Source organism: Pinus tabuliformis, chromosome 6, assembly GCF_031772625.1.
Source record: "Pinus tabuliformis cultivar Carrire ecotype Pingquan chromosome 6, CPIR1, whole genome shotgun sequence".
Taxonomy (NCBI): domain Eukaryota; kingdom Viridiplantae; phylum Streptophyta; class Pinopsida; order Pinales; family Pinaceae; genus Pinus; species Pinus tabuliformis.
The window spans coordinates 1,708,078,082-1,708,087,375 of NC_142292.1; positions in this window are offsets into that span (position 1 = coordinate 1,708,078,082).

Below are 9,294 nucleotides of genomic sequence, written 5' to 3' on the forward strand. Positions count from 1 at the left end.
CAGGGATGGATTCAGGAAATATGTCTATGAAATCCTGAATTACAGGAATATTCTCTAAAGAAGTCATCTTATTTTTTTCATTGTTGTACCCTACTTAGACAACATAAATCTGGCAACTTTTTCTTATGCACCTTCCGAGCTGATTAGCCGTAATAGGGCATAATTTGATATTTTTCTTGATTCCCTGAATTTCCTTCCAATTTCTTGACTCAGTAAGATAACTTACATATTTTTCTTTGCAATCCAATAGGGACCAGTGACCTTCTAGCCAGTCCATCACTATTAATACATCATATGAACCCAGGGGAAGGATATTCAGATTAACCTGGATGGGTTGTCCTGAAACTGTTATAGGGCAGTTTTCTGTTTTAGCAAACAACTTTCTTTTTGTTTTAGTAGATAGTTGAACCAGCCAAGACTTCTTATATTTACTGGTTTGTAGTTGATATCTTTCTACCACTTTAGGACTAATGTAGCTTAGGCTAGAAACAGGTTGATAAACAATGATACCTTCATTGACATTCGATCATGGTGGACTAATATTCCACCTGATGATCATCCAAGGTAGCATTAATTCTAGGCAGGTTTCTTGTGATATCCCCTACCATAGGGGCTTCTTGCATGTTTGAAATTTGTTTAGTTTGACCTTTGTGCAGGCAGTTTTTGTAATAATGCGCTTCTCCACATCCCCAACATTGGAGTGGTGGTTTTGGTGGCTTCTCAGTAGCAATTCTACTAATTCCTTCAGGTTGTCTATTCTCGATGAATGTCTAAGTTCTTGGTGGATTTATTACAATTTTTTTGAAGGTCCTTTGCTGATTGTTTCTGCCATTTATGGCTTTCTATGCCTTTTTGGTGGTAAATTCCTCATTTTTTAGTAGTAGCTCCTTTAGATCCTTCATTTTTCTACTTCATCTGCTGATACCAGATGCAGGCTTTCTGTACTACATCATCCATGGTTCTTGGATAATCAAATTCTAGTTTTTCCTTCATGAAGTTGGGCAAACTGCTAATAAACCACTGAATCTTAGCTTTCTCCTCTTGCATATATGGAACATATCGCAACAGCGAAGTAAACCGTGCTACATATTCATCCATGGTCAGGACTCCCAGTCTCAACCCATGGAACTCTTTTTACTTTTCATCATAATAACATTCTGTTAAATATTTATTTTCAAAGTGTTTCTGGAATTCTTGCCATGGTACTTGTTCCTCATCAATATTTCTTATGGTTTTAATTTCTTCCCACCAGTGGGTGGCCTTTCCTCATAATTAGTAAACTGCCATCCTTTCTTTAAGTTTGTCAGTATATTCATAAATCTGGAAGTATTTACCCATGTCTATCAGCCAAGCTTCTACTTCTTCTTTCGACTCTCCTTCAAACAATGAGGGTTTGATTTTCTTGAACTTGCCTTGTAACTTTGTCTTCTGCCTTTTTGTCTTTCTTTGATAAAAAAACATTATCTGAGCACCCTTATTCTTCTTCTTCTTTATGTCCCTTCGTGGATTCTGCATTATCTTCCCCATTATGGGCAGTTGGGGTATTTTCTCTATGCTCTGTACTGGGGTCTAGTCCCCGCTAATTTTTTTGATTGGACAGACTTCTAAGGATTTTCTCTTGTTCCTACCTTAATCATTCATTTTCCATCCTTGGTTTCATCATATTTGCTCAAAGTTGTCGCACTGTTTCGAGCAGGGAAGCATTAGCCTGTCGCGATTATTCTCCCAAATTTCACCCATAATTCTGGTTTGGCCTCCACATACGACACCTCTGGCTAGCTCAACGATCTGGGGCTCCTTCGCATCTTACCCTTGGTGCTGATCACAACTCCCACTTTCACTTTTTGTGTTCATATTCAGCCAAACTCGATTTATTTTATTTCATATATATTAAAGTATCATAACTTAATTGACTGTTAAAATAACCCAGAAGTCTCAGTATGCAAACCTGGGCTCTGATACCATTTGTAACATCCTAACCAAAATAATATATATATATATATATATATATATCTTTTCCTTAATAAAACATAAAATAATTATGGAATAATCGAATGGATGACCCGATTCAATAATTCGTTGACCCATACAGATTGAGAATATGATAACACCGCTGATTGTATTATTGTTAAGGTCTACGTTATATGTCGTGGTGGTTGTACTCGCCTCCACGCTAGGACTCCACGTAGGTCACTCCATAGTGGACTGCAATTACTCTCCGTGATTTGAACGACCTCGGGCAAGCCCCTCTTCATTAAAGCAGGAGAGCCTCGAGGTCTCCTCCTACCTAATTCGCTCATCTCCATGTTGGCCACCTGTGTTGGCGTTAATGTCTTTAATTATAGTTTCACAGAAGAGTCTTGACACTAGTACAAAATGGCTAATTAGTTACTAAAAAAATGACTAAATTTTGCATATAAACGACTATTTTTCGGTCAGTGACCAATAGTAGCTAATTTACAGTATCTTATAACACGACCAACTTTTAGTCATTTTTAGCTTAGTCATTAATTGGTTGTCTCAATGTTGTTTTCTAGTAGTATATTTGGTCATTAATTTAGTTATTAATTTAGTCATTGATGTGGTCATTAATTTGGTCATTAATTGGCACAATTAATGACCAAATATACAACAAAATATATTACTAAATGATCGCTCAAGAAAACCAATTAATGACTAAAGAAATATGACTAAATTTTGGTCATGTTATAAGATACTATAAATTAGCTATTAATAGTCGTATATATGCAAAATTTTGCTGTCGTTTGTAATCACAAATTTATCATTTGTAGTAGTCATTTCTTTTTTGTAGTTTCAGACTCATTATATAAATGACTATGTAGTAATTTCTTTTTTGTAGTTCCATACTCATTATATAAATGACTATGTTAGTAGTTTATATTCATTTCATGTACTTTCATTAACAATCATTATAAGCAACTAATTTAGTCATATATTCATTTTATTTGTGTTCATCATTAATAAACATAAATTACTAATTTAGTAGTTTTAGATTGATTTTATGTGTTTATTATTAATCAACATAATTTAATTAGTATGATTTTGCAACTAAATTAAAAAAAAATGCCATACAATATACATGTTCATCTAATATGAAAATGCAAAGAAACATATGTTAATTACAATACTAAGTAATATTAAGTGAAACTATAAATAATTTCAACCACATAAATTATATTATATAAAATGTCAATTATTACAATATGAGTTTCCAACTTAATATTGGTTGGATTACAATTTACACATGGATATTGTTTCATCACTTCAAAATATTATCATTATGTTGCCAAGGCATTATAGTGAATTCACCAACTCTGAAGATTTGACCATCAGTTTCTATGTGTGCGTCTTATGCGAGATATTATATTTACAGGTTGTTAGCGTTTGAATTTGCCTCAGGCTGAGGAAGGCAAAACTCGAGGCCACATCAAACCACGCTCAGCCTCGTAGCTAGCCCTACGAGGACAGGAGAGGGCTCTCTCCGGGTCTATCTCGGCAAAAGGTAATCAAAGAAGCTCGAGATGACTGAATTGATGACTAATTTTAGGCTAGGTATTAAGTGCAGAGGTTTAAAGGTGATTTTTTGGGGTTTTTGTTGAATCAAAGGAAAAGGAAATTTTGGGTGCGGGGATAAGACACAGTTTCTGCAGAGGTCTGATTGGAGCAAGGTAGGCAATTGTTTTTATGATTTTAAAGTGATGGGGTGAATAGATCAGACAGGTGAGGAGCTAAAGAGAGCAAGAAAGTGCAAGGGTTCTCCTTAAACTGATGATAACATGGAAAATTAAACAAATTTAAAGGCAGAGCATAGTAAATTTATGGATTCTACCTTAACACTTCATTTGTTCAATTGCAGAAGATGAGAGAGGGAAAATGATACACATAAAAAACTTACAAGTACTGAAAGAAACACACCATCAAGACATAAAGCCACAAGAATTCCAAATAGTGCTGCAAATCCCTAGTCTTCCCTTTGCCAAAATGCTGAAGTAAAATGTACAATAAAGTCTCAAAGCCTCTTCCCAAAGAGTCCAACCCTGAAAATGACTAAGAAAATACATAATATAGGCAAGCTAACACATTCAATTGCCTCTAAGGGTTGAGCTCATCATCCTAGGAGTTGTTTCAACCAATTCTAAACAAAGCACTACAATCTAGGCAGTCAAAACAACTTGCCTCTATAAGCTAGGAAACCAATTCATTCATTAAATGTTTGCTATTTCATGAATGAATCATCTAGAATAGGTAAATAAGTGTCAAGTCAACATAAAATTACATTAATTACATCAAGGAGGGAGAAAAATCCCATCACAAGTCAAAACGGGTCAAAACTGGGCGAATTCCTGAGCTAGAAGGTGAAAAATGTGCAAAAAATCCTGATGCGTAGCACGCCTGAGCCCTACGCGTAGCGCGCCTTTCCACCTGCTTTTGGGGCACTTCCTGGCATCCAAATTGAGCTCAGGTTGGCTTGTTGGAAAGACCTAGATGTCTACTTTCCAACCCAAGTGGAATTTTCCAATTTGATGTCCATTTTCCCCTCCAAAAGTGCATTCTCCCAAGGCTGATACCTGTGTGTCCAAAAAGGGGCAGTGAGGTCATTTTTTGCATGTTTTTTGACCTTTTGGGGACCCAAACCTTGATGAAATGCATTGGCAGTGGCTGAGCAGATGTATTTCATCATGAAAAATCCAAAAATGCAAACCTTTCGTGATTTGGACCTCCCCATCTTCAGGGTAGCGCTCGGCGCGCTACGCGTTGAGCCCAAAAACCTGTTTTTACATAAAAAAATTCAAAATTGACAAAATTATTCCCAAATTTCTTGAAATTTGGGCTGGGGGTACCCAATCAAGTACTATGCTCAGTCAAAGAGGCTTCGGCCAAAATTTGGAGTGGATCGGGCCTTTTCCGCCGTTTTAGTGCCTTGCTGAATCGCCTCTTAAGGATCTTATTTTTTGCCTTGCAAACATGCATGCGGGCCCAGTAATGATTCTTCATGTGACGAAGCAAGTCTTTGTCTCTATTGGCTTTTGCCAAAAACCCCTCCAAGTGTCGGTTGACCTTCTCAAGCACAAATTGCCGCGCTACAGGTGTCAAGTCACCCGGTCTTTTACGGGCCAACCTACGGTCTTCACGGATTCGTTGCAGCTCTATAAGTGTGTGCTTGTCCTCTAACTGTTTATTGCGCTGCTCTAGATACCTGATATATGAAGCTGTCTCATCATGACTAGTAACAAAACCTGATGGCTCACCTGAAGGCCTCTCCTCATGCTTGGGCTTCTTGCCCTTATCTTGTACCTGCGGTGCTGCTGTCGAAAGCGAGGCCCCTTCCACATGAGATGGAGATAACACTCGCTGTGCTGATGACGTCAACGAGACCCCTTCCACCCCGGGTGGAGATAGTACTCGTCGTGTAGATGCAAATAAGGCCCTATGTCCTCGCTGATATGTCACACATGCTGGAGCGCTGACATGCTCTATCTCAGGAATATCAAACTGATGTGAAGGCCCTCCCTTGTCATGAAAAATCTCAGGAGGTGGCTGTGGCGCTGTGAAAAGGTCACGAGAAATAAAATCCTCCCAAGTAATGCCCTGCTGTGTCAACTGATGCATCATTATGATTTTGATCAATGCATAATGATAGATGCTTTTATGTTGATGTGCTGGGCTCTTCCTTTGTACTAAAGGCACCATCCTCTCTATGTTGCGACACATGAAAAATGGAATGTTCATCATACGTACCCTTGTAAAATGCATCAACAAACGGACATGGTACGGGTAGAGACGTGAAAATATTCCCTCGCAACTGAAATATCGAATGATGAGTTTCATCATTGGTGCATACTCATCCCTTAGGAATCTGAAAGGAAAAACTGCAATCAAGTGTCTTACACATCCGGGCTTAATATATGGCTCATAGTTAAATCTGTCTAACTGCTGGCGTTTATTCCATTCCTCCCCTACATTTGGTATCCCAGTGGCCTGAGCAATAGTCTCGGGTGAGAAGGTGAAATTCACTCCGGCAAGGTTTACATGACCATCCTGCAAATGTAGAACAAATAAACGGACTAGTTCCCGATGATGCTGGATTTGTGAGATCCGCTCATAGTATTCGAAACATGATAGATTCCGAAAACAGTCCATTGCAAGTGGACAAGCTTGCAATTGACCAAAGAGGTAGGCTCCTCCCTGACATGCCGACCACCTTTGCCACCTTTGTGATACCTCCTTGGCACACTTACCTCTAGTGTAGAATCACTATCATAATCTTGCTCATAAGCTGACTCGGTCTCTGACATGTTATATATGCTTGATATACAACTGTGTGCAAAATTTGACTGTAGACTTGTTCTTTTTCTCAAAATGTTGTGACCAAGGGGACACAAATATACGAGGGAAATGTTAGGAAAGGGGAAACATTAGGGAAATGGGGACAATGGAAATAAAACAAGGAATTTTGGGAAGGGAAGGGACATGAAAATCTTGAAGTTTTAGGGTTTGGGATGAGGTAGGATAGGAAAAATATGTTTGTAGTAGAAGGGGGGGGTTAGGATTTGAGGGAAAATAGTGTAGGGTTTTATAAGGAATTATTGGGGAAAATATTGGTAAATATAGGGTATGGGGAATGAAAAGGAAATAGGAAAATGAAACCTTGGTTAACATTTACTTTTGAAACCCTACAGCAATCTTGGCATTTAAATCTTTACAGCAAATTAATGGACAAGGAGGGTTTTTATACTTGGTTTTCCATGGCACATATATCATAATATCTTACGTAAACCGTCCAAAAACCAAGAACAAGCCGTGAATGTAAGCCTACCTGTGATTTGATGCTTGAGAAGAGGCGTTTTAGTGATGTCTGGCCAAGTTTCTAGGCATTCACTTCAATGCGTAGTGCGCCTCACCCAATATGCCGCACACCCCTGATGCGTAGCGCCCGTGCAAAATCACACTAAAAATTTCGGCCTGATGCGTAGTGCGCCACCGATGCGTAGCACGCCCAACCTGATGCGTAGCATGCCCTGGAAACAACCTGATTTGCTCTCAAATTCACAAAATCGCCTTAACACAATTCTCTTTGCTTTTGGAATGTAGAATGGGTTGCAAATGAGGAGAAATATCTTCATACAGACTCCTTGTTGATTTTTGCTTAACCCAAAACCCATTTTCTTATGTTTGGCTATTAACACTTTTTGAAAATTAATAGGCTTTGACTTTTTTTATTTCCCCTTTAAAATTGGTTGAAATAATGATTTTCTCTGATAATTTTTTGCAGGGATAGCTCTGATATGCTCTGGCAAAGGAGACCAAGGCTGCACTTGAACGATTGAAGAACTGAAAATTTTGAAAATTTTTACAAAAATGAGATGGCGACTTATCTTCAAACAGAGTTTTGAAGAGAAGTCCTAATTCAGTTGTACAATGATAAAAATTATTGAAGTGATGATCAATCAAAGTCATCCCTCTAGCTTGCTGGTCTTCTAAGACTTTTCAAGACAAAATTGACTCAACCCTAGACCTAAGACCTAAAAATTTTAAAACATGATTGTAAATGACCTTTGAAAACTTATTTTAATAAACAGGCCTGAACTAGCAGTGCCAAACACGAGGGGAATGAATGAAACAACCCACTCCATCAGAGTTATGGCATGCCTAACGAAATTCAACTGATCAAAACTGGTGGGACACCTAATCATGAAATGCAAAAGAGCTTTGATCTCTGAGGGAGGGATAACTAGACCGACTCTAACATTGGCTCCAATGGGGATGGTAGCTCCTTGGAGATGCCAAGAATCGCAGATCTCTGTAAGAGCTAGGCAGTGCCTTCATCCATTGGGCGATGGAGTCATTATTTTCGACACAAAACTTGAGAAAAACCAAAAACTGCTTTGACCAAACTAGACTCAAAACTGAAAGATTTAAACAACTGACTTGACAAACTTAGACTAACTAACCTTCATTTTCAGAATTATAGCCTTCACCTCGGGCCCCAGACTGAAGATGATAAGTTAGTTTACATGTACAATAGAAAAAAAGTAAAATGATATGTACAATGATGATGAAATGAGCAGAAAATACTCAGAAGTAATATCTCTTTAACAGCCGACCATTAATCGGCCCTCCAGGACATTCATCTCCATTCATTTCTTTGAGAAGAAAAGTGTTCTGACCACGATATGTTGCAATCTTATAAGGACCATTCCATAAATTGTCAAATTTGCTATGCTTGCCTTTGTATTCATGTCGAGCATCCCATCTCAAGACTACCTCATCTCGTTGAAATGTATCCGCCTTTGCTTTCCGGTCATAAATCTTTTTGATGCGCTCCTGTAACTTGCAAGTGTTTTGAAATACCTCCTCTCGTGTCTACTGTAAATGAATCATTTGATTAATCCTTCTCTGCATAGGATCTTCCTCACTACTCGCTTCTTGAAGCAATTTGACTACCGGGACAACAAGTGAAGTTGGAAAAACCGTGTCTATTCCGTACACCAACTCGAAAGGAGACATGCCAATAGACTTTTTCTGACTCACCCTATCAGCCCATAGTGCATTTATCAACTTCTCGTGCCAACCCTTTTTACTGATTTCCAACAATTTCTTAATGATATTGACCAAAGATTTATTAGATGACTCCGCCAAGCCATTTCCTTGAGGATGATATGCGGTTGAATGTCCCAAGCTGATGTTGAACTTATAACAAAACTAAATCATCCTTTTTGACTTAAATGATGCTGCATTATCTGTGATTAACTTACTTGGGCATCCAAAACGTGACAAAATATTGGTTTCAAGAAAACAGATAATTACCCCATCTGTGGCTTGTCGAGTAGGAATTGCTTCAATCCATTTTGTGAAGTAGTCTGTGGTTGTCAATATCCATCGATGCTATCCTGATGATGCCGGATGAATTTCCCCGATGAAATCCAACCCCCACTGCTAAAATGGTGCTCTGACCTCAACTGGTTTGAGAGGCAATGGCTGTAGTTTCTGCTTCCCTTCGAAAATTTGATATTCATGAAAATTCTTAACCTTATATACATCTGAAAATAATGAAGGCCAATGATAACCTGCCCTTAGAATCTTCTTCGCTGTGGTTTTCCAAAACAGATGGCCTCCACAGTCACCTCTATGAAAGTCTTCCACAACTCTTTTGGCTTCCTCCTCTACCAAATAATTCAATGACATTCCACCAGGGTCTTTCCAATACAATGCAGAATTTAGTATGCAGAATTTTGCAGCTTTCAATTTCAATGTTCTACTTTTTTTTCTAGG